Source organism: Phyllobates terribilis, unplaced genomic scaffold (genome assembly GCF_046119375.1).
Source record: "Phyllobates terribilis strain yellow unplaced genomic scaffold, ASM4611937v1 Scaffold_60__1_contigs__length_8166268, whole genome shotgun sequence".
Lineage (NCBI taxonomy): Eukaryota > Metazoa > Chordata > Amphibia > Anura > Dendrobatidae > Phyllobates > Phyllobates terribilis.
In genome coordinates, this window is record NW_027362820.1 from 4,080,896 (window position 1) to 4,108,237 (window position 27,342).

A 27,342-nucleotide genomic window follows, 5' to 3' on the forward strand; every position below is an offset into this window, starting at 1 on the left:
GAGGAGCGGGTCAGAGTTAACGGTTGTCTCTACCCGGTCAAGGTCCCTACCCAAGAAGGCCTGGAGGGGAGCAGAGGAGACAAGCTCCGCAGGCAAAAGGATCCCAGGGGGATGCAGCGGAGCGGTATACGCCACCTGTCCTCACTATTCTGGCCTAGTCAGAGGGATTCCTGCTGCAAAAGGGGTGCCAGCCCCCGATATCTGACTCTGTCACTTTAAGTCTTAGTCGGAGAAGCCCGGAGGCTCAGTGGATCCCACCGGGTAACGGAAGGAGCGGAGTAGCCACGCATACCCTTGTTCTGTGCATAGTCCAGAGGGAGACCCGGCCTTAGTACAAGTACCACACATGGATAGGAGAGGACCTAGTGGGAAAAGTCTAGGAACACTCTGGTGCGGGGTCCTGACCAAAGCACCTGAACTACTCGGAGGTTGTCGACCCCTGGTCCTGGTGGCCGCAGTGCGCCGTGAGGAGCAGGGAGAAGCCTTGCAGCTGTGCATTCTACCGTGAGTAAAGCTTGGAAGACTACCCCTATGGCCTCCGGTTTCTTATTGTAACACGGCACCGCACGACACCACACCACATCTCCCACTACAATTCCCATCCTCCTGTTTCCTCTGCCCTGAGGCCCTGCTCCGCCTGTGGGGAGTAGTACCATCTGCTGCTGCCACTACATCCCGCCTCAGGGGACTGAACGCAGCGCTGGTGGAGGATCACCAAAAACCACAGGTGGCGTAGTCTTTCACACCACTCGAAACACTGTCACCGTCCCTCCTAGCCCTTAACTTTTTAATGTGACAACCCTGGGCACGGACCGGGCCTAGGACGCGACTACATCCACCCTGCACAGTGGCCCGGCTTCTGAGTACCCCAACTCTCAGGGTGGGCTAGCGAGCGGGGAGGGGAAGGAGAGGCGTCCCCTAGTCCAACCGAATCAGACGTATTGCTATTAACCATCTCTCTCCTCCACCCGGGCGTCACATAAGCAGCCTCAAATACTGGACAGCCAGAGACATGAATAACAAATCATGGCCCTATTAGCTAAAACAAATGATTTGGAAAACAGACTCAGGCGAAATAATATAAGAGTGATTGGGGTCCCTGAAATAACAGAGCAATAATCCGAATGAGTGCTTTGAGACATGGTTACGTTTTTGTTTGTAACTGATTGCCTGTCTGCCCTCTTTGCTGTGGAAAGGGTGCCAACCCAGCCACTGCCACCAGGGACCCCTTCACGTCCAGTATTAATAAAGCTGCTGCACTGCAAAGACAGAGATGCCATCCTTAAGACTCCCTGTGATAAAGGGGACATTTCTATTAATGGCCAAAGAATTTTTTTTTTTTCCGGATTACACCATTGAAGTTTCAAAACGTAGGGCGCAGTTACTTGATGTAAAACGAAGTCTGCAAACCTCATACTCCATGATTTACCCTGCGAAACTTAGAGTGGCGGCTCTGGGAGCCACTTTCTTTTTTGAACATCCGAAAGACGCACTCCTTTGGACTGATCTGAATGAGCAGAGGATCCGTCAAAATCAGTAACTTTGAACCTGGATAATTAAAGATATACAGTGCCTACAAGTAATATTCAACCCCCTGCAGATTTAGCTGGTTTGATAAGATGCAAATAAGTTAGAGCCTTCAAACTGCAAACGAGAGTAGGTTTTATGAACAGAAGCATAAATCTTACAAACCAAAAAGTTATGTTGCTCAGTTGAATTTTATTAAATTTTAAACATAAAAGTGTGGGTCAATTATTATACAACCCCTATGTTTAATATTTTGTGGAATAACCCTTGTTTGCAATTACAGCTAATAATCATCTTTTATAAGACCTGATCAGGCCGGCACAGGTCTGTGGAGTTATCTTGGCCCACTCCTCCATGCAGATCTTCTCCAAGTTATCTAGGTTCTTTGGGTGTCTCATGTGGACTTTATTCTTGAGCTCCTTCCACAAGTTTTCAATTGGGTTAAGGTCAGGAGACTGACTAGGCCACTCCAACACCTTGACTTTTTCCCTCTTGAACCAGGCCTTGGTTTTCTTGGCTGTGTGCTTTGGGTCGTTGTCTTGTTGGAAGATGAAATTACGACCCATCTTAAGATCCTTGATGGAGGAGCGGAGGTTCTTGGCCAAAATCTCCAGGTAGGCCGTGCTATCCATCTTCCCATCGATGCGGACCAGATGTCCAGGCCCCTTGGCAGAGAAACAGCCCCACAGCATGATGCTGCCACCCCCATGCTTGACTGTAGGGATGGTATTCTTGGGGTCGTATGCAGTGCCATCCAGTCTCCAAACGTCACGTGTGTGGTTGGCACCAAAGATCTCGATCTTGGTCTCATCAGACCATAGAACCTTGAACCAGTCTGTCTCAGAGTCCTCCAAGTGATCATGAGCAAACTGTAGACGAGCCTTGACATGACGCTTTGAAAGTAAAGGTACCTTACGGGCTCGTCTGGAACGGAGACCATTGCGGTGGAGTACGTTACTTATGGTATTGACTGAAACCAATGTCCCCACTGCCATGAGATCTTCCCGGAGCTCCTTCCTTGTTGTCCTTGGGTTAGCCTTGACTCTTCGGACAAGCCTGGCCTCGGCACGGGAGGACACTTTCAAAGGCTGACCAGGCCGTGGAAGGCTAACAGTAGTACCATAAGCCTTCCACTTACGGATGATGCTCCCAACAGTGGAGACAGGTAGGCCCAACTCCTTGGAAAGGGTTTTGTACCCCTTGCCAGCCTTGTGACCCTCCACGATCTTGTCTCTGATGGCCTTGGAATGCTCCTTTGTCTTTCCCATGTTGACCATGTCTGAGTGCTGTTCACAAGTTTGGGGAGGGTCTTAAATAGTCAGAAAAGGCTGGCAAAAGAGATCTTTAATCCACACATGTGAAGCTCATTATTCTTGGTGCCTGAACTACTTCTTAATACTTTAGGGGGACAAAACAGAATTCTTGCGGTTTGAGGGGTTGAATAATAAATGACACTCTGAATTAACTTTTAACGTTTTAAAAAAAAAACTAAAAAAAAGTTGCTGCAGTGCATTTCCCACTTCCAGGCTGATCTACAGTACAAATGTCACAATGCCAAGTTAATTCCGCATGTGTCAACCAGCTAAATCTGCAGGGGGTTGAATACTACTTGTAGGCACTGTATACCATCGGAGTTTCCCGATTGAATATTGGGGTCATATCCTTTACTCCCTAGCCCACGGCCCAGTGGACACAACTATCCTGAGCTACAACCCCTGGCAAAAATAATGGAATCACCGGGCTCGGAGGATGTTCATTCAGTTGTTTGATGTTGTTGATAAAAAGCAGATCACAGACATGGTCCCAAAGTAAAGTCTTTTCAAATGGCAACTTTAGGGCTTTAGAAACACTAAAAGAAATCAAAATTCAAAATGTGGTAGTCAGTAGGGTAATTTTTTTCAGACGAAGCAGAGGGAAAAAATTATGGAATCATGAAAAACAAACACACAAAAGAACACTCCAATACATCACTAGTATTTTGTTGCACCACCTCTGGCTTTAATAACAGCTTGCAGTCTCTGAGGCATGGACTTAATGAGTGACAAACAGTACTCTTCATCAATCTGCCTCCAACTTTCTCTGATTGCTGTTGCCAGATCAGCTTTGCAGGTTGGAGCCTGGTCATGGACCATTTTCTTCAACTTCCACCAAAGATTTTCAATTGGATTGAGATCCGGACTATTTGCAGGCCATGACATTGACCTTATGTGTCTTCTTTCAAGGAATGTTTTCACAGTTTTTGCTCTACGGCAGGATGCATTATCATCTTGAAAAATATTATGTCATCATCCTCAAATATCATTTCAATTGATGGAATAAGAACACTGTCCAAAATATCAATGTAAACTTGGGCATTTATTGAAGATGTAATGACAGCCATCTCCCCAGTGCCTTTACCTTACATGCAGCCCCATATCATCAATGACTGCGGAAATTTGCATGCTCTCTTCATGCAGTCATCTTTATAAATCTCATTGGAACGGCACCAAATAAAAGTTCCAACATCATCACCTTGCCCAATGCAGATTTGCGATTCATCACTGAATATGACTTTCATCCAGTCATCCACAGTCCACGATTGCTTGTTTTTTTCTGTTTAGGTGTTAATGATGTCTCATGTTTAGCTTTTCTGCATGTAAATCCCATTTCCTTTAGGCGGTTTCTTACAGTTCGGTCACAGACTGACTCCAGTTTCCTCCCATTCGTTCCTCATTTGTTTTGTTGTGCATTTCCTGTTTTGGAGACATATTGCTTTAAGTTTCCAGTCTTGATGCTTTGATGTCTTCCTTAGTCTACCAGCATGTTTGCCTTTAACCACCTTCCCATGTTGTTTGTATTTGGTCCAGATTTTAGACCCAGCTGACTGTGAACAACCAACATCTTTTGCAACATTGCGTGATGATTTACCTTCTTTTAAGAGTTTGATAGCCCTCTCCTTTGTTTCAATTGACATCTCTCATGTTGGAGCCAGGATTCATGTCAGTCCACTTGGTGCAACAGCTCTCCAAGGTGTGATCACTTCTTTTTAGATGCAGACTAACGAGCAGATCTAATTTGATGCAGGTGTTAGTTTTGGTAATGAAAATTTACAGGGTGATTCCATAATTTTTTCCCTCTGCTTGGTCTGCAAAAAATTACCCTTACTGAGTACCACACTTTTAATCTTGATTTCTTTTAGTGTTTCTTAAAGCCCTAAAGTTGCCATTTGAAATGACTTTAGTTTTGTGCTATGTCTGTGATCTGCTTTTTTTTTTAACAACATTAAACAACTGAATGAACATCCTCCGAGCCCGGTGATTCCATAATTTTTGCCAGGGGTTGTATATCCGAATATTGCAGGCCCCCAGGAAGTGTTTAACCCTGTTCATTTTAGGTTTATTGTTTGCCTTATATACGGCTACAGGATGGACTGGTGCCTTTCTTCATGCAGATTGCATGGATGGATTAATGTTGACTTGTTTAAATGTGTTTGTGGGGTTTTTGTTTCTATAATTTCTTGTCTGGTTCTGCAAATACTAGCGGTCAAGCCGACTAAGTGGAAATACTGTAAAGAGGGTTATAAAAGGGAAGAGAAAGGTGAGATACCGCACAAGTCACCTGTGTTGGAAAAGTTTGGTATAGGACCAAGTTTTATTTCATGGGTTAAATTGCTGTATGGTAGGCCGATGGCTAAAATACGGGTAAATGGACGCCTCTCCCCGGCCTTTGGACTGAGTAGAGGTACGCGACAAGGGTGCCCGTTGTCCCCTCTGCTCTTTGCACTGGCCATTGAACCTCTGGCACCAGTTATCAGGGAGCATCCAGGAATAGTTGGCTATAACTTCTGAGTCCCTTCCTACAGCAATAGAAACGATAGAAACATTTGGAAAATACTCTGGTCTGAAGATAAACTGGAGCAAATCAGTAATACTTCCATTGGATAATATAGATGAGAATGCTTCCAACTACATTAATTTGGGTTTACAAGTGGTATCGGAGTTTAAATATTTAGGCATCAATAGATCGGCAAAAATAAATGATTATGAGATGTTGAATCCTGACCCAGTCTTAATTAAATTTAGAGGTAAACTAGGTGCCTGCTCTAAGTTACCGTTGTCGGTTGTGGGCCGTCCTAATCTGGTCAAAATGATCTGGATGCCACAATTGCTGTATGTTCTACACAACTCCCCAATATGGATAAATCTGAGATTTTTCTTTAAAGTCAGTCAGGAGTTTAGGAAGGAGTTTAGAAAATTAATATGGGGCAAACAGGCTCCGAGAATTAAACTGGAAACATTGCAAAGAAACAAAACAATGGGATGGCTTGCGGTTCCTAACCCATGGGTATATTATGTGGCATCTCAGCTTCAACATATTCGGGGATGGGACGACCCTGGGGGAGGGGGATCTCGGAGTATATTGCTACAGCATTATTTCCAGTCAGATGAACTCTATGAGGTATTGGAGGTGCATACGTTTGGGACACTTGGAGGCAAAATACCGACTATGCTGTTATGTTACAAACTTTGGGGGACGGTGGAAAAATTACAAGGAATAGAAGGTGTTTCACAATTTACTTCATTATGGAACACTCCATGGCTTCCAAATCTATACCTGGTGGGATTTGGCTCCTGGAGCTCCAAGGGTTTAAACAGACTTAATCAAGTGCTGATACGTGATATGATTAAGGAATTCTCACAGCTGCAAAATGAGACAAATGGATTCTGGAGGCGCTCCCGTGGAAGAAAGAGTAACCAAAAAAATTGTTGAGTCTTCCAAATATGGTGCAATCAAATGGAGGATATTCCACAATGGATAAAAAAAAGATCACACAATGCATTTCTGCTCATAGAGCCTTCATCAGGTGTGTATCAAGGCTCTATGAGCGGAAACGCATTGTATAATCCTTTTTAAGACCCCCTTCTCCCTCCCCTTTTTTGTGTATCCATGTCCCTTATGTGTATTCATGGTTTTATGATTTTTTAATAAACCCACGAGTATTAATCCCTTGTGGAATATCCTCCTTGTGATTGCACCATATTTGGAAGACTCAACAATTTTTTGGTCACTCTTTCTTCCTTGGAAGCGCCTCCAGAATTCATTTGTCTCAACTTGTTCACATTGTAGCTGTCTGTCGGGTAGGACAAATATACCACCACAGTCTATGGAAGAGCTGAAAACCGTGGTCTGAGAACCTCAATAACAGGCAAATTCCTCAAATAGAGTTGTGCCTATCAGCACAACTTGCTCAGGTGAGCATAAAAGATTTTTTATTCTTTTAAAGTTTTTAGTCTCTACTTACTAAGCTTAGGTAGCACTCTCTTTTTCCTCCACATATTTCTACCCAGGAACAATCATCAGCTGCAAAACGAATATGGGTTACCTCACTCTGAATTCTATAAATATTTACAATTTAGGAACGCATATCGGGCAGAAGGCATTGTTCTGGAAGGGGAAGGGGGGTACTCCGAAACTCAATAATACAGAGAATAGCTAATCTACACAGTTCTCGTGGACTGATCTCATCTATATATATATAATCGTCTTATCCCGTGTGTCTGTCTGTGTGTCTGTATGTCTGTCCAGGAAATCCCGCGTCGCTCATTGGTCCGGCAGCGGCCAATCAGCGCCGCGGGATTTCTGGAAAAAGATGGCGGCCGTTAGCGGCTCAACTGCGGGACGGAGCTGAGCGGCGATGCAGCCGGGAGATGAGCGCCGCGAGGCACTCATCTCCCGGCCGGCAACAGCAGAAGGAACCCGACCGCCGGACCCATCTGCGGGACGGAGATGCAGCTGGGAGATGAGCGGCGCGAGGCGCTCATCTCCCGGCCGGTAGCAGCTGACCTCCATGCGGAAGGGAGGACCGGGGAGCGGTGCTGCGGGTCGGGATACTTCTGCTGCGAGCGCCCGCTATGTCCCGGGTTCTCGCAGCGTAAGTAGCCGCACAGGCAGCGCCGCTCCCCGGTCCTCACCAAGACGATTCGATGATTGGTCACGGTCTTCGGACCAGACCAATCACTGATCTTAGCGCAAAACTTCAACACCGCTGTGCTGATTGGTCGGCGACGCCGCCCGCGACCAATCACCGATTTGGGCGCCACATTTAAATATCGGCCGCGACCAATCAGCACAGCGGTGTTTAAATGTGGAGCCAAGATCGGTGATTGGTCGCGACCGATATTTAAATTTGGTGCCCAAATCGGTGATTGGTCGTGGGCAGCGTCCGCGACCAATCAGCACAGTAGTGTTTCACTTTGGCCGCAAGATCAACGATTTGAGCGGCACATTTAAATACCGGCCGCGACCAATTGGATGTCAGCGCCGCTCCCCGGTCTTCCCTTCACGCCTTAGCCGCATGGATGTCAGCGGCGCTGCCTGTGCAGGTACTTCCGCTCCCAGAACCCGGGACATGAGCGGGCGCTCGGAGCAGAATTATCCCAACCCGCAGCGCCGCTCCCCGGTCCTCCCTTCACACCCTAGCCGCTGATGTCCCCACAGTATCCGCATGGTGTTACAAAGGTCCGGACATTTGTGTTAAAAATCGCTGATTGGTCGCTGGCGCTGCCCGCGACCAATCACCGATTTGGGCGCCAAATTTAAATATCGGCCGCGATCAGCGATTTTTAACACAAATGTCCGGACCTTTGTAACATCATGCGGATACTGTGGGGACATCAGCGGCTAGGGTGTGAAGGGAGGACCGGGGAGCGGCGCTGCGGGTCGGGATACTTCTGCTCCGAGCGCCCACTCATGTCCCGGGTTATCGCAGCGGAAGCTCCCGCACAGGCAGCGGCGCTCCCCGGTCCTCACTAATACGATTCCGCTCCCCGCTCCTCACCAATACGATTCGCTGATTGGTCGCGCTCTCCGCACGCGACCAATCAGTGATCTTGGCGCTAAAGTTAAACACCGCTCTGCTGATTGATCGCGGTTGTCGGCCGTGACCAGTCAGCAGTATTGGCGCCAAATTTAAACCTCACTCTGCTGATTGGTCGCAACCACCGGCCGCGACCAATCTTCGTTTTTTGTGCCAAATTTAAACAACGCTCTGCTGATTGGTCGCTGTCGCCAGCCGCGAACGATCAGCGAGATTGGCGCCAAATTTAAACACCGCTCTGCTGATTGGTTGAGGCCTCCGGCCGCGACCAATCAGCGATTTTGGCGCCAAATTTTAACAACGCTCTGCTGATTGGTCGCGGCCGGCGACCAATCAGCAGTATTGTCACCAAATTTAAACACCTCTTTGCTGATTGGTCGGGGGCGGCGGCCGCGACCAATCAGCGATTTTGGCGCCAAATTTAAACAACGCTCTTCATCGCTCTGCTGATTGGTCGCGGTCGGCGGTCGCGACCAATCAGCAGTATTGGAACCAAATTTAAAAACCGCTCTGCTGATTGGTCGCGACTAATCAGCGATTTTGGTGCCAAATTTAAACACGCTCTCCAGTTCTCACTAACATGGTTCGCTGATTGGTCGCCGCCGCCGCCCGCGACCAATCTCCGATATTGCCACCAAATTTAAACACCGCTTTGCTAATTGCGCCCGCATACATATTCTAGAATACCCGATGCGTTAGAATCGGGCCACCATCTAGTCTATATATATAATCGTCTTATCCCGTCTGTCTGTCTGTCTGTCTGTCCAGCGGCTCATCTGGCGGACGGAGGTCAGCGGCGATGCAGCGGGGAGATGAGCGCCGCTAGCAGCACAACTACCCCGACCGGCGCCGCTGGACTCCATGCGACTAACGTCGGGAGATCAGCGGCTTGGCCCGCTGATCTCCCGACAGCAAGTGTGAACGGAGGACCGGGAAGCGGCGCCGCCGGTCGGGATGCTTCTGCTGCGAGCAGCCGCTCATCTCCTGGCTTCTCGCAGCAGAAGGAGCCTCACACGCAGCGCCGCTCCCCGGTCCTCGCTAATACGGAGCCGCACAAGCAGCGCCGCTCCCGGCCCCACACTAATACGACGCTGATTGGTCGCGGTGGCCGGCCGCGACCAATCAGCGAGATGGGCGGCAAATTTAAACGCCGCTCTGCTGATTGGTCACGGCCGGCCACCGCGACCAATCAGCGAGATGGGTGGCAAATTTAAACGCCGCTGTGCTGATTGGTCACGGCCGGCCACCGCGACCAATCAGCGAGATGGGTGGCAAATTTAAACGCCGCTGTGCTGATTGGTCGCGGTGGCCGGCCGTGACCAATCAGCGAGATGGGCGGCAAATTTAAACAACGCTCTGCTGATTGGTTGCGGTGGCCGGCCGCGACCAATGAGCAGCATTGGCGCCAAATTTAAACCCCGCTCTGCTGATTGGTCGCGGTAGCCAGCAGCGACCGATCAGCGAGATTGATGCCAACTTTAAACAACGCTCTGCTGATTGGTCGCGGACGCTGCCCGCGACCAATCAGCGATTTTGGCGCCACATTTAAACACTGCTGTACTGATTGGTCGCGGACTCCAGCCGCGACCAATCAGCGAGATTGGTGCCAAATTTAAACAGCGCTCTGCTGATTGGTCGCGGACGCCAGACGCGACCAATCAGCCACATTGGCGCCAAATTTAACCAACGCTCTGCTGATTGGTCGCGGCTGCCAGCCCCGACCAATCAGCAATTTTGGTGCCAAATTTAAACAACGCTCTGCTGATTGGTCGCGACCGCCGGCCGCAACCAATCAGCATTATTGGCGCCAAATTTAAACCCCGCTCTGTTGATTGGTCGCGACCGCCGGCCGTGACCAATCTGCGACATAGGTGCCAAATTTTAACACCGCATTGCTGATTGCGCCCGGTCGGCCGCATACATATTCTAGAATACCCGATGCATTAGAATCGGGTCACCATCTAGTTACTTTATAACACTCTCCTAGACATTATATTGACAAACTGATGCAATCAAAAGAGAAATGTGAGAGTGTAATGGGATCTGTAGGGGAAAATCGCTGGTCAGATATACTGGAAAGAGTTCCACAACTGTCTTTAAGTGAATCCCATAGACTGTCCCATATATATGTGATACACCAAGTATACAGGACACCTCAATTTTTATTTAACATAGGATTACGTTCCAGTCCCCACTGTCCTAGATGTAAAACTAACATAGCACATATGCTTCATATGAAGTGGAACTGTCCTAACCTGGTGTCCTTTTGGAAGAGTGTTGTAGCAATGATTAACAAGGTTTATTCAATTGATGCAGAGCTTTCACCATTAGTATGTATACTGGGATATGTTGAAAACTGCGGCGGCACGTATGTTCTATATGGCAAGAAAATAGATAGCCAAAAAATGGATAGCAGACCAGGAGCCTATGATATCAGAATTTATTGATAAAGTTAACTGCCTAGTAAATTTGGAAAAAGGCATATACCTAAAAAGAGATGCTATCTCTAAATTTGACAAGATATGTGGTCTATGATTGATGGCTCTGGTTTGACATCTATGGAATTGAGGAGATTTTGCCCCGGCTTGCTTTGAGTTACGTTTATACACTGCTCAAAAAAATAAAGGGAACACTCAAATAACACATCCTAGATCTGAATGAATGAAATATTCTCATTGAATACTTTGTTCTGTACAAAGTTGAATGTGCTGACAACAAAATAACACAAAAAATCAATGGAAATCAAATTTATTAACCAATGGAGGCCTGGATTTGGAGTCACCCCCAAAATTAAAGTGGAAAAACACATTACAGGCTGATCCAACTTTGATGTAATGTCCTTAAAACAAGTCAAAATGAGGCTCAGTATTGTGTGTGGCCTCCACATGTCTGTATGACCTCCCTACAACACCTGGGCATGCTCCTGATGAGGTTGCGGATGGTCTCCTGTTGGATCTCCTCCCAGACCTGGACTAAAGCATCCGCCAAGTCCTGGACAGTCTGTGGTGCAATGTGACGTTGGTAGATGGAGCAAGACATGATGTCCCAGATGTGCTCAATCGGATTCAGGTCTGGGGAACGGGCAGGCCAGTCCATAGCTTCAATGCCTTCATCTTGCAGGAACTGCTGACACACTCCAGCCACATGAGGTCTGGCATTGTCCAGCATAAGAAGGAACCCAGGGCCAACCGCACCAGCATATGGTCTCACAAGGAGTCTGAGGATCTCATCTCGGTACCTAATGGCAGTCAGGCTACCTCTGGCGAGCACATGGAGGGCTGTATGGCCCTCCAAAGAAATGCCACCCCACACCATTACTGACCCACTGCCAAAACGGTCTTGCTGAAGGATGTTGCAGGCAGCAGATCGCTCTTCACGGCGTCTCCAGACTCTGTCACGTCTGTCACATGTGCTCAGTGTGAACCTGCTTTCATCTGTGAAGAGCACAGGGCGCCAGTGGCGACTTTGCCAATCCTGGTGTTCTGTGGCAAAAGCCAAGTGTCCTGCACGGTGTTGGGCTGTGAGCACAACCCCCATCTGTGGACGTCGGGCCCTCATACTACCCTCATGGAGTCGGTTTCTAACAGTTTGTGCAGACACATGCACATTTGTGGCCTGCTGGAGGTCATTTTGCAGGGCTCTGGCAATGCTACTCCTGTTCCTCCTTGCACAAAGGCGGAGGTAGCGGTCCTGCTGCTGGGTTGTTGCCCTCCTACGGCCCCCTCCACGTCTCCTGGTAGCGCCTCCAGCCACTGGACACTACTCTGACAGACACAGCAAACCTTCTTGCCACAGCTCGCATTGAGGTGCCATCCTGGATAAGCTGCACCACCTGAGCAACTTCTGTGGGTTGCAGAGTCCATCTCATGCTACCACGAGTGTGAAAGCACAACCAACATTCAAAAGTGACCAAAACATCAGCCAAAAAGCACTGGTACTGAGATGTGGTCTGTGGTCCCCACCTGCAGAACCACTCCTTTATTGAGGGTGTCTTGATAATTGGCAATAATTTCCATCTATTGTCTATTCCATTTGCACAACAGCATGTGAAATTGATTGTCAATCGGTGTTGCTTCCTAAGTGGACAGTTTGATTTCACAGAAGTTTGATTTACTTAGAGTTATATTCTGTTCTTTAAGTGTTCCCTTTATTTTTTTGAGCAGTGTATTTATATATAAAGAAAATACACTGATACATTAAATAGGACCAGATACGACACATGGTATATACAGTGGGGAAAATAACTATTTGATACACTGACGATTTTGCAAGTTTTCACACCTACAAAGAATGGAGAGGTCTGTGATTTTCATCGTAGGTACAATTCAACTATGAGAGACAGAATCTAAAAATGAAAACAAGAAAAATCATATTGTATGATTTTTTAAAAAAACTAAATTGCATTTTATTGCATGAAATAAGTATTTGATCACCTACCAATTAGCAAGAATTCTGGCCCCCACAGACCTGTTAATTTTTCTTTAAGAAGCCCTCCTACTCTGCACTCATTATCTGTATTAACTGCACCTGTTTGAACTTGTTACCTGTATAAAAGACACCTATCCACACACTCAATCAATCACATTCCAACCTCTCCACCATGGCAAATACCAAAGAGCTGTTTAAGGACACCAGGGACAAAATTGTAGACCTGCACAAGGCTGGGATGGGCTACAGGACAATAGGCAATCAGCTGTGTGAAAAGGCAACAACTGTTCGCAGAAATATTAGAAAATGGACCAAACACAAGATGATTGTCAATCTTCCTCGGTCTGGGGCTCCATACAAGATCTCGCCTTGTGGAGTAAGGATGATTTTGAGAAAAGTCAGTAATCAGCTCAGAACTACACGGAAGGACCCGGTCAATGACTTAATGAGAATTGGGACCACAGTCTCAAACATTACTGTTAGTAACACACTATGCTGTCATTAAAATCCTGCAGGGCATGTAAAGTTCCCTCTGGTCCAGGCCCGTTTAAAGTTCACCAATGACCACTTGGATGATTCAGAGGAGGCATGACAGAAGGTCATGTGGTCTGATGAGACAAAAATAGAATTTTTTGTTATCAACTTCACTCGCCGTGTTTGAAAGAAGAAGGATGAATACAACCCCAAGAACAGCATCCCAATCATGAAGCATGGTGGGGGAAACATCATACTTTGAGGGTGTTTTTCTGCAAAGGGTACAGGATGACTGCATCGTATTGAAGGAAGGATGGATGGGATGATATATCGAGAGATTTTAGCCAACAACCTCCTTCCTTCAGTAAGAGCATTGAAGATGGGTCATAGCTGGGTCTTCCAGCATGACAATGACCCAAAACACACAGCCAGGACAACAAAGGAGTGGCTCTGTAAGAAGCATGTCAAGGTTCTGGAGTGGCATAGTCAGTCTCCATACCTGAACCCAATAGAAAATCTTTGGAGGATGCTGAAACTCAATGTTGCCCAGCAACAGCCCCGAAACCTGAAAGATCTGGAGAAGATCTGTATGGAGGCGTGGGCCAAAATCCCTGCTGCAGTGTGTGCAAACCTGGTCAACAGCTACAGGAAAAATCTGACCTATATAATTGCAAACAAAGGTTTCTGTACCAAATAAGTTCTGTTTTTCTATTGTATTACAGTATATACAGTACAGACCAAAAGTTTGGACACACCTTCTCATTTAAAGATTTTTCTGTATTTTCATGACTATGAAAATTGTACATTCACACTGAAGGCATCAAAACTATGAATTAACACATGTGGAATTATATACTTAACAAAAAAGTGTGAAACAACTGAAAATATGTTTTATATTCTAGGTTCTTCAAAGTAGCCACCTTTTGCTTTGATGACTGCTTTGCACACTCTATGTATAATGTATAAGGGGCATAATAGGGGCATTACACTGTGTGGGGGCATCATACATCTTACATACTGCATAAGGGGCATGATGGGGGCATTACACTGTGTGGGGCATCATACATCCTGCATAAAGGGGGCATTACACTGTGTGAGGGCATCATACATACTGCATAAGGGGCATAATGGGGGCATTACACTGTGGGGGGGCATCATACATCCTGTATAAGGGGCATAATGGGGGCATTACACTGTGTGGGGGCATACTACATACTACATAAGGGGCATAATGGGGGCATTACACTGTGTAGGGGGCATCATACATCCTGTATAAGGGGCATAATGGGGGCATTACACTGTGTGGGGGCATCATACATCCTGCATAAGGGGCATAATGGGGTCATTACACTGTGTGGGGGCATCATACATACTGCATAAGGGGCATAATGGGGGCATTACACTGTGTGGGGGGCATCATACATCCTGTATAAGGGGCATAATGGGGGCATTACACTGTGTGGGGGCATACTACATAAGGGGCATAATGGGGGCATTACACTGTGTGGGGGCATCATACATCCTGCATAAGGGGCATAATGGGGGCATTACACTGTGGGGGCATCATACATCCTGCATAAGGGGCATAATGGGGGCATTACACTGTGTGGGGGCATCATATATCCTGCATAAGGGGCATAATGGGGTATTACACTGTTTGGGGGCATTATACATCCTGCATAGGGGGCATAATGGGGGCATTACACTGTGTGGGGGCATCATGCATCCTGCATAAGGGGCATAATGGGGGCATTACACTGTGTGGGGGCATCATAAATCCTGCATAAGGGGTATAATGGGGGCATTACACTGTGTGGGGGCATCATACATCCTGCATAAGGGGCATAATGGGGGCATTACACTGTGTGGCGCATCATACATACTGTATAAGGGGCATAATGGGGGCATTACACTGTGTGGGGGCATCATACATACTGCATAAGGGGCATAATGGGGGCATTACACTGTGGGGGCATCATACATCCTGCATAAGGGGCATAATGGGGGCATTACACTGTGTGGGGGGCATCATACATCCTGCATAAGGGGCATAATGGGGGCATTACACTGTGTGGGGGCATCATACATACTGCATAAGGGGCATAATGGGGGCATTACACTGTGGGCCAGTAAAGGGGTCCTGTACTATGAGAACAATACGTTTCCTCCCTTCCTGTCTCCATAGTTGGGTCATATGTATCTATTACAGGGAACAGAACAAAAACCTTATGATTCTTATAAAGGGGCAACACAAGACCCCAAAAGAGTCTCCGTGCTGAAGGGGTTAATGCCCCCTGCGCCCAGTAATGGGGGTCTCCACATACCTCCACCTGCAGAGCCGCCACCACATATAGGCTGTTCTGTGCACACAGGAGCTGTGATGAGGTCACAGGAGGGGAGGAGTCAGGGGTCACATGATCAGGGGCCTCAGTGGATGCAGGACTCTGCTGTGCTGGTTGTCATGGTGCTGGATGAGCTGAAGTTTATGTGTGGGGTCAGGAGGGGTTTACAGTGTGGATGTAGCAGAGCCGCGTGTGTACGAGGTGTACGGAGCAGAGCCGTGTGTGTACGAGGCGTACGGAGCAGAGCCGCGTGTGTACGAGGTGTACGGAGCGGAGCCGCGCGTGTACGAGGTGTACGGAGCAGAGCCGCGTGTGTACGAGGCGTGCGGAGCGGAGCCGCGTGTGTACGAGGCGTGCGGAGCGGAGCCGCGTGTGTACGAGGCGTGCGGAGCGGAGCCGCGTGTGTACGAGGCGTGCGGAGCGGAGCCGCGTGTGTACGAAGCGTGCGGAGCGGAGCCGCGTGTGTACGAGGCGTGCGGAGCGGAGCCGCGTGTGTACGAGGCGTACGGAGCGGAGCCGCGTGTGTACGAGGCGTACGGAGCAGAGCCGCATGTGTATGAGGCGTACGGAGCGGAGCAGCGCGTGTGCGAGGCGTACGGAGCTGAGCCGTGTGTGTACGAGGTGTACGGAGCGGAGCCGCGTGTGTACGAGGTATACGGAGCAGAGCCGTGTGTGTACGAGGTGTACGGTGAGCTGAAGTTTATGTGTGGGGGGTCAGGAGGGGTTTACAGTGTGGATGTAGCAGAGCCACGTGTGTACGAGGTTTACGGAGCGGAGGCGCGCGTGTACGAGGCGTACGGAGCGGAGGCGCGCGTGTACGAGGCGTACGGAGCGGAGGCGCGCGTGTACGAGGCGTACGGAGCGGAGGCGCGCGTGTACGAGGCGTACGGAGCGGAGGCGCGCGTGTACTAGGCGTACGGAGCGGAGGCGCGCGTGTACGAGGCGTACGGAGCGGAGGCGCGCGTGTACGAGGCGTACTGGGCGGAGCCGCGCGTGTACGAGGCGTACTGGGCGGAGCCGCGCGTGTACGAGGCGTACTGGGCGGAGCCGCGCGTGTACGAGGCGTACTGGGCGGAGCGGAGCCGTGTGTATGTACTTCTGCTGTGGCTGCTGCTGTGGCTGTATTGATTAGACTGAGGAGATGAAGGGTTTTTGGGGCTACAGAAGTAGAAGATGCTCCTACATGAGGGCTGCACAGGGAACAGGTGGATTTTTTTAATGTGTGGGTCTGCGTGGGGAAGAAGAGAGTCCTTTTACTTGCATGGGGCTTCGTGTTGGAGGTCTGCGTGGGGAAGGAGGTTGGTGCTGTTACTTGCATGGGGCTGGAGGTCTGCGTTGGGAAGGAGGGGGTGCTATTACTTGCATGCTGGGGGCTGTGTGAGGGAGGAAGAGGATGATGCGACATAGCTGTGTGGGGAAGAAGATGATGTTACATAGTGCTGCGCAGGATAATATATGATGTCCCTCTTCGACCGCCTGCTCCCTCTTTGACCGCCTGCAATCTGGCTTCCGATCGCATCACTCGACTGAAACTGCCCTGACCAAAGTCACCAACGACCTACTAAATGTCAAATCCAAGCGACACTACTCCATCCTCCTTCTTCTGGACCTGTCATCTGCCTTTGACACAGTGGACCATTCCCTCTTACTCCAGATTCTCTCATCTCTTGGCATCACGGACTTGGCTTTATCTTGGATCTCCTCATACTTAACAGACAGGACATTCAGCGTCTCCCACTCACGCACCACCTCCTCATCTCGCCCCCTATCTGTTGGTGTCCCCCAAGGTTCAGTTCTAGGACCTCTGCTCTTCTCCATCTACACCTTTGGCCTGGGACAGCTCATAGAGTCTCACGGTTTTCAGTATCACCTCTATGCTGAAGACACACAGATCTACCTCTCTGGACCCGATATCTCCACCCTACTAACCAAAATCCCACAATGTCTGACCGCCATCACATCCTTCTTCTCTGACAGATTTCTAAAACTCAACATGGATAAAACAGAGTTCATCATCTTTCCGCCATCTCATTCAACCCTCCCAACTGACATAGCTATCAACGTCAATGGCTGTTCACTCTCCCCAGTCCCACAAGCTCGCTGCCTTGGAGTAACCCTGGACTCTGATCTCTCCTTCAAGCCACATATCCAAGCTCTTTCCACTTCCTGCCGACTCCAACTCAAAACATCTCCTGGATCCGTGCATTCCTCAGCAAAGACTCTGCAAAAACACTAGTGCATGCCCTCATCATATCCCGCCTCGACTACTGCAACCTCCTGCTCCGTGGCCTCCCTTCCAACACTCTTGCGCCTCTCCAATCTATCCTAAACTCTGCTGCTCGACTAATCCACCTGTCCCCCCGCTATTCCCCAGCCTCTCCTCTCTGTCAATCTCTTCACTGGCTCCCCATTGCCCAGAGAATTCAGTTCAAAACTCTAACCATGGCATACAAAGCCATCCACAACCTGTCTCCCCCATACATCTGTGACCTAGTCTCCTGGTACTTACCTGCACGCAATCTCCGATCCTCACAAGATCTCCTCCTCTACTCCCCTCTTATCTCCTCCTCCCACAATCGTATACAAGCTTTCTCCCGTGCATCCCCCCTACTCTGGAACTCTCTACCCCAACACATCAGACTCTCACCGACCGTGGAAACCTTCAAAAGAAACCTGAAGACCTGCCTCTTCCGACAAGCCTACAACCTGCAGTAACCACCGCTGCACGACCAGCTCTACCCTCACCTAATGTATCCTCACCCATCCCTTCTAGAATGTGAGCCCTCGCGGGCAGGGTCCTCGCTCCTCCTGTACCAGTCGCTGACTCGTTTTGTTAAGATTATGTAAATGCGTTTGTTATGTATATCCCTATCACATGTAAAGCGCCATGGAATAAATGGTGCTATAATAATAAATAATAATAATGTCCCTTGAGTTGGCCTTCATACGGTAGGTTGCACAGGGAAGTATTGTGTTACTTGTATGGGTCTGCATGTGGTGGGTACATAAAGCTGTTTTTCTCATTAACCCTCCGTCACATACAATAGGCCTGACAGACATCTCTTTTACTTTCATTTCTCCTTCCTCACCAGATTGTGAGGAAATCCCCTCCCTCCAGGTAGTCTCCTGTCTCTAGCAGCTCTGTGAAACCTCATACCACAGTTGGATTGCAGAGCTTCAGGAGGACAGATATAACTGCGCTAATCTCTCAGGCTCATTGTATGTGAACTAGTGTTGAGCGATACCTTCCGATATCAGGAAATATCGTATCGGATTGGATCGGGCCGATACCCAAAAAGTATCGGATATCGCCGATTCCGATACCGGAAACCAATGCAAGTCAATGGGACACAAATATCGGAATGAAAATAAACCCTTTCTTTCCTTGTAAGTTAATTCTACATGAAGTAAAACAACTAAGAATAATGTAGAATGACATGAAAAGCCGGCAATTCATCAGCGGCATTCACCGGTACCCGACAATTTACAACAGAAAGAATAGAGCTTCACACATAGATTAGGTAGATAGAACCATGTCAGTCACATATATATGAAGTACAGTGACAGTGTTACTTACAGAACTTGTCATTTAGTGTAAAGGATTTATTTAAAAAAATATTAGTGTTTTCGTGCACCGTCTCTTTAAAAAAGCCGGCCGGCAATTCAGCAGCGGTACCCGACAATTTATAACAGACAGAATAGAGCTTCACACATAGATTAGATAGATAGAAACATGTCAGTCACATATCTATGAAGTACAGTGACAGTGTTGCTTACTGTACTTGTCATTTAGTGTAAAGGATTTATTTAAAAAAATATTAGTGTTTTCGTGCACCGTCTCTTTAAGAAAGCCGGCCGGCAATTCAGCAGCGGTACCCGACAATTTATAACAGACAGAATAGAGCATCACACAAAGATTAGATAGATAGAAACATGTCAGTCACATATATATGAAGTACAGTGACAGTGTTGCTTACTGTACTTGTCATTTAGTGTTAAAATAAATGATTTATTTAAAAAAAAATTGGCGTGGGGTTCCCCTTAATTTTAGGCTCTAGCGGAGGTTAAGCAGACAGCTGGGGCAAATGTTTGAAGCCTGGGAAGGGGGTAATACCCACGGAGCTTCCCAGGCTACTTATATCAGCCCCCAGCTGAATACCTAGCCTTTACTAGCTATTAAAATGGGGGAACCCCCCCCCAAAAAATAACGTGGGGTTCCCCCTAATTTAATAGCTAGCAAAGGCTAGGCAGACAGCTGGGGGCTGATTTTAATAGCCCAGGAAGGGTGCCATGAATATTGGCCCCCTCCCAGGCTAGAAACACCAGCCTGGGAGGGGGCAAATTAAAAAAAATTGATGTGGGGCTTCGCCCTATATTTGTGTCCAGCCAGGTACAGCAGGCAGGAACGGGCTGCCCCCAACCACCAGCAGCATATTTGTACCTAGCCGGACACAACAATATAGGGAAGCCCTTTTTTTCTTAATTATTCCATGAATTTCATGAATTTAAAAAAAAAATACGTGGAGCTTCGCCCTATTTTTGTGTCCAGCCAGGTACAACTAGGCAGCTGGGGGCTGGAATCTGCAGCGCAGGGAGGCCCAAGCTTTCTGGGCCCCACCCGCTGCAAATTGCAGTCCGCAGCCGCCCAGGAAAATGGCGCGTTCATAGAAGCGCCATCTTCTGGCGCTGTACCCAACTCATCCAGGGCCCTGGTGCGGTGGCTCACTGGGTAATAAAGGGGTTAAGGCCAGCTTGGCATTATCAGCTGGCCCTAAGCCCGAAATTCATGGGGTCACGCCAATATTAGACATGACCACCATGAATTTCTAGTAAAGTATTTAAAAAAAACACAAACACACAGAAAAAAGTCCTTTAATTGAAATAAACACACAATTCTTTATTGTTCTAAATTAAACCATACTTACAGTCACGCCCATTCCAGCTGAAGCCAACGATCTCCTGCAATAAAAGTAAAATAATAAAGCAACATCATCCTTACCTTTCCATGGCTCCCACGACAGCTTCAGCTCTGCTACATCGAGATGACAGGCTGGACCGCAGCAGAACGCTGCCATCCAGCCTGTCATCCCGCAGACACTGAGAAGCGCAGGCATGCTTGCGCTCCTCAGTGTCTGGCTGTGACGGCATAAAGATGAGCCGAGGTCATGTCCAATGAACTCAGCTCACTTCATGTACGTCACTGACAGCGTGGGAGAATTCTCACGCTGAAGCGCTGAGTGCAGGAGAATTTTCCCACGCTGTCAGTGACGTGCATGAGGTGAGCTGAGTTCATTGGACATGACCTCACCTCATGTATGTCACTGACAGCGTGGGAGAATTCTCATGCTGAAGCGCTGAGTGCAGGAGAATTTTCCCACGCTGTCAGTGATGTGCATGAGGTGAGCTGAGTTCATTGGACATGACCTCGGCTCATCTTTATACCGTCACAGCCTGACACTGAGGAGCGCAAGCATGCCTGCGCTTCTCAGTGTCCGCGGGATGACAGGCTGGATGGCAGCGTTCTGCTGCGGTCCAGCCTGTCATCTCGATGTAGCAGAGCTGAAGCTGTCGTAGGAACCATGGAAAGGTAAGGATGAGGTTGCTTTATTATTTTTCTTTTATTGAAGGAGATCGTTGGCTTCAGCTGGAATGGGCGTGACGGTAAGTATGGTTTAATTTAGAACAATAAAGAATTGTGTCTTTATTTCAATTAAAGGACTTTTTTCTGTGTGTTTGTGTTTTTTTTAAATACTTTACTAGAAATTCATGGCGGTCATGTCTAATATTGGCGTGACCCCATGAATTTCGGGCTTAGGGCCAGCTGATAATGCCAAGCTGGCCTTAACCCCTTTATTACCCAGTGAGCCACCGCATCAGGGCCCTGGATGAGTTGGGTACAGCGCCAGAAGATGGCGCTTCTATGAACGCGCCATTTTCCGGGGCGGCTGCGGACTGCAATTTGCAGCGGGTGGGGCCCAGAAAGCTTGGGCCTCCCTGCGCTGCAGATTCCAGCCCCCAGCTGCCTAGTTGTACCTGGCTGGACACAAAAATAGGGCGAAGCCCCACGTATTTTTTTTTAAAATTATTTCATGAAATTCATGGAATAATTAAGAAAAAAAGGGCTTCCCCATATTGTTGTGTCCGGCCAGGTACAAATAGGCAGCTGGTGGTTGGGGGCAGCCCGTTCCTGCCTGCTGTACCTGGCTGGACACAAATATAGGGCGAAGCCCCACATAAATTTTTTTTAATTATTTCATGAATTTCCTGAAATAATTAAAAAAAAATTGACGTGGGGCTTTGCACTATATTTGTGTCCAGCCAGGTACAGCAGGCAGGAACGGGCTGCCCCCAACCACCAGCTGCCTATTTGTACCTGGTTGGACACAACAATATAGGGAAGCCCTTTTTTTCTTAATTATTCCATGAATTTCATGAAATAATTAAAAAAAAAAAAAACGTGGAGCTTCTCCCTATTTTTGTGTCCAGCCAGGTACAACTAGGCAGCTGGGGGATGGAATCTGCAGCGCAGGGAGGCCCAAGCTTTCTGCCCCCCCCCCGCTGAAAATTGCAGTCCGCAGCCGCCCCGGAAAATGGCGCGTTCATAGAAGCTGGATGCTGTACCTGGCTGGCATACAAAAATATGGCGAAGCCCACGTCAAAAGTTTTGGGAAAAATTAATTAAAAAATAAATAATAATTTAGGGACTGCATCTTTATTAACTCCTCAAATGTCATTTAGTGTTAAAATAAAGGATTTATTTAAAAAAAAATTGGCGTGGGATCCCCCATAATTTTAGTCTCTAGCGGAGGTTAAGCAGACGGCTGGGGCAGATGTTTGAAGCCTGGGAAGGGGGTAATACCCACGGAGCTTCCCAGGCTACTAATATCAGCCCCCAGCTGAATACCTAGCCTTTACTAGCTATTAAAATGGGGGACCCCCCCCAAAAAAATTACGTGGGGTTCCCCCTATTTTAATAGCTAGCAAAGGCTAGGCAGACAGCTGGGGGCTGATATTAATAGCCCAGGAAGGGTGCCATGAATAATGGCCCCCTCCCAGGCTAGAAACACCAGCCGTCAGCCGCCCCAGAAATGGCGCATCCATATGATGCGCCAATTCTGGCACTTAGCCTCGCTCTTCCACGCTGCCCTGGTGCGGTGGCAGGGGGTAATAGTGGTGGGGTTCATGTCAGCGCCAGCTGCCATGAAGCCCAGGTTAGTAATGATGGGCGTCTATAAGACACCCCCATTACTAACCTACAAAGTGTTAAAAAGAAAAAACACACTACACCCAGAAAAAAATAATTTATTTGAAATAAAACACACCATTTTATTTAATTCTTAGTTTACTAAAAATAATAGTTACCTGTCCACGTTCCTGCGCTGATCTCCCATGCACAGCTGTCACATCTGGAGATGGTGACAGCTGTGCATGGCTGCTGTAAGCTCACGCTGCCGGGAACACGTCCGCTCCCGGCAGCGGGAGCCACTGACTGAGGTCACCGGAGTGCATTCAGGCAGCGCAGCTCCGGAGACCTCCTTTACGGCACTACTGTACCGTGGGAATTTCTCACGATACAGCAGGGCCGTAAAGCAGCTAACCGAAGCAGCACTGCCTGAACTCCGGCAAACCCTTACGGCCCCGTCATTCTAGCGGCGGCAGCGGTTTAGAGCGGTCACATTCTATGTGGCTTCTCTGAACTGGAGATCTTCGTGGGACACTCGTGGACTACTACGGAGGGGTAAGGATAAGGTTGTGGTTTATTATTTTATATTTTATTACAGGAGATCAATGGCTTCGGGGAATTAGGTGTCTAGGTGAGTATAGGTGTAGTTTTTTATTTTATTTTAGGTGGCGATCGGCGGGGACAGGTAATGTATGAACTAATTTATTGTAGGCAACCACTGGCCACCAATGACATGTATTTAAAATTTATTGGGGACACAGTAGGGCAATTTAAATAGCAGCATCAGGCTGATGGGAACTACTGCTCCCATCGAGCTGATCCTGCTGGCACGAGTGGACGGGGGACAGACATAGGCCGATGGGAGTAGTAGTGTCACATCGGCCTATGTCTGCCTGCACGCACAGACACCGCGCACACCCGCACAAACATCGCACAGACACCCCGCACACACACGCAGACATCGCACACACACTAATCATGATCGGTCTGATGGTCTGGGAGGTGAGGCTGACCTGTGCGGCCGTGGGAAAGTTCATGTGAGTTCAGGCTTCAGGTCACCAAAGCACCTTGTCCCGGCCCTAGGTACAGTAGGGTCATCATAATGTGGTGTGGAGGGTACTGTGTAGGAATACACTGTGTGGGTATCTTACAGTGTTTGGGGAGGCACTTTAGTTGGCATCATACTTTATAGGAGCAATGAAAGGGGAATCTAGGGCTTAAATAGGAGGAAAATTACTCTGTACGTGCGGTAAAGTGGTGAGATCTGCTCTTCTGGGCCCCTGATTATTATGATGCAATTTTTCTCTTTATTACTCACCTGCTTTGTTACCTGCTGTGACCTTCTTTCCTGTGATTGGTCGTGTTTGATCATGTGCATTGCAGGATATCCTATAAGACTCTTCCCAATTCACAATTGTATATGCAATGAATATAGACAGCAGTGTGAACATTTGCTGGTAACAGATGGTTACTGGACTTGTGACCTTTTAAGTATTTTTTTAATAAAGATTTTTTTTACGAAGATTTGAATGCTGCAATTTTTCTTCCTACCTTTTTCCTGTGTCACCGCAAGTTTCCTCTGCACAGCTCTTCTGTATATGACTGAGCTGACCTGTTTCTCCTACTTTTTCGCTGGATTAGAGTTACTCCTGTGAGGATCTTACCGAATCAGCTCTAATCTACACTGTGTTCCAAATTATTATGCAAATAATATTTTCTCAGATTTCCCAAATTACCTATATGAATTGCAGTCATTGTAATTTTTCAGTCAAATAACTATTAGAGTACAATTGAAAGGTTTTTGTACAAACTGGCTATGATAACAGTATATTTTTAAAAAAATAAAACACTCAAACTGCACTCAAAATGCATGTTCCAAATTATTATGGACAGCAGAGTTTTCAACCTTTTCATTTTAATAAAGAACAAAAAAAATGGTCATTTTTGAAATTATAAGCATTAGCAGGTTATTACAAACTGAAATCAAACAGTTTTCAACTCAAAATTTTCATGGATGATAATGCACCGTCTCATGCTGCACAAAACACATCTGCATCTCTGGCTGCTATGGGCATAAAAGGGGACAAACTTATGGTGTAGCACCCATGCTTCCCTAACCTCAACCCCATTGAGAACCTCTGGAGCATCATCAAAAGGAGTGTCTATGATGGCGGGAGGCAGTTCACATCTAAGCAACAGCTCTGGGAGGGTATTCTGTCCTCATGCAAAACAATTAAAGCAGAAACCATCCAAAACCTGACAAATTCAATGGACGAGAGAGTTCAGAAGCTCCTTTCGAACAAGGGGTCCTATGTGCAAATGTAACGTCACCTAGAATAAAGTTTTGAGTTGAAAACTGTTTGATTTCAGTTTGTAATAACCTGCTAATGCTTATAATTTAAAAAATGACCATTTTTTGTTCTTTATTAAAATTAAAAGGTTGAAAACTCTGCTTTGCATAATAATTTGGAACATGCATTTTGAGTGTAGTTTGAGTTTTTTATTTTTTTAAAAATATACTGTTATCATAGGCAGTTTGTACAAAAACCTTTCAATTGTACTCTAATAGTTATTTGACTGGAAAATTACAATGACTGCAATTCATATAGGTAATTTGGGAAAATCTGAGAAAATATTATTTGCATAATAATTTGGAACACAGTGTATATAAATCCATGCCGGTTGCATGGATTTATATAGTGTGACCAAGTTGTCAAGCACTTTCCAAGTGATGCTAAAATCACAACCCGCATGTGGAAATGCAAGTGAAGAACGCTTCACATCCGCATGTCCCTGGCAGGAAAACGCATGTACAATCCACATGTAAAATCTGCATGCGTTTTTTCTGCCAGGGAGATGCAGAAACGCTCAAAAAAAATCCGGAACATTTCTGTATCGTGGGCACATAGCCTTAAATTAATTGTATGACTCAATATTGAGCACACGTAGCCATCTATACACAGCGGGAGGCTGCACGGTGTCATCTATACACAGCGGGAGGCCGCACGTAGCCATCTATACACAGGGGGAGGCCGCACGGCGCCATCTATACACAGCAGGAGGCCGCACGGCGCCATCTATACACAGCGGGAGGCAGCACGGCGCCCCCCCAGAGACAGCAGGAGGCCGCACGGTGCCATCTATATACAGCATGAGGCCGCACGGCGCCATCTATACACAGCAGGGGGCCGCACGGCGCCATCTATACACAGCAGGGGGCCGCACGGCGCCATCTATACACAGCAGGGGGCCGCACGGCGCCATCTATACACAGCAGGGGGCCGCACGGCGCCATCTATACACAGCAGGGGGCCGCACGGCACCACCGATACACAGCAGGGGGCCGCACGGCGCCACCGATACACAGCAGGGGGCCGCACGGCGCCATCTATACACAGCGGGGGGCCGCACGGCGCCATCTATACATAGTGGGAGGCCGCACGGCCCCCCCGCAGAGACAGCAGGAGGCAGCACGGCGCCAACTATACTCAGCAGGAGGCCGCACGCAGTCACGCACACACACAAACATATACAGACATATACATACACGCATAAACACATTTGAATCACAAAAATACATATAAACAGACATCACAAAATATCTGCCCACACACACACACACACACACACACATACATACACATACACACACACACACACAGACTCACCATCCCCCGGCTCCATTCTTCCGGCCTGCTCTGACTTCTCCGTTGCAGCAGTGCAGGCCGGGCGCGCACTGTGTGACGTCACAGCTAGGAGACACGGCTGCGCACAGGGCCGTGTCTCCTAGCAGTGATGCGGCCGAGCCAGCACAGGGAAGTTAACTGCTGCAGTGCTGGCCCGGCCGATGAAGAAGTAGCGGCGGCCGCTGCTGGGGGAGCGTTCCGGGGCCCCCCTCCCACCACTGCTACCGGTATGTGCCGCGGCGGCCCGCACATATAATGAGGGCAATCCGGCATTAGACCCCCCCCCCCCCCGCAGCCGCGGGCCCCCTTCAGGCTCGGGGGCCCCGGGCGGTAGCCCGGATTGCCCTCATTATAATCCGCCTATGGTCATATATAAGTACAGATTAGTGATGAGCGAGCATGCTCACCACTGCTTGTTACTCGCCCGAGCATCTCACTGCTCGAGTTGCTAAGCGAGTACTTCCGGATTGCTTGGGCGGGAGCTTGGGTCCGGGCCCCGCATGTTTGGCGCATTTTAGAGAGCCAATTAACATGCAGGGATTACCTGTCACTCACTGTAATGCCAAAGCCATGATGATTGTGGCATTACAGCGATTGGCTGGCCGCATAGCGTCATCGGGTCTATATGAGGCCCGGAGACCCTATGCTCATCACAGTCTACCTAGGAAACAAGCAGACCCACTCCTTAACAATGGTAACACTTTTTTTTATTGAGGCCCTCCTCTACGTCTCTTCAAAGGGGTATTGGAGTGCGTCCAAATTTTGGCAGCCCTTGGAGTCACTGCATGCGCAATAACTTTATAAGAGACCCACTCTTTAATAATGGGAAGTTCAAAGCATCTTCTG

The 27,342-nt window shown here is 48.0% G+C and overlaps 1 protein-coding gene across 3 annotated transcripts in view; it reads right to left on the minus strand.

Moving 5' to 3' along the window:
- Positions 1 to 27,342, minus strand: part of LOC141192327 (uncharacterized) — an 85,686-nt gene that overhangs the window by 15,799 nt on the left and 42,545 nt on the right. Inside the window, exon 1 of one of the 3 annotated variants that reach the window (XM_073661825.1) lies at positions 15,610 to 15,678. The exons of 1 other annotated variant lie outside the window; for it this stretch is intronic. The gene's annotated coding sequence lies outside the window, so the exon portion shown is untranslated. Of the gene's footprint in view, positions 1 to 12,668; positions 12,731 to 15,609; positions 15,679 to 27,342 lie in introns of those variants that run through there. One more of the 3 variants, XM_073661827.1, reaches the window with a different exon arrangement.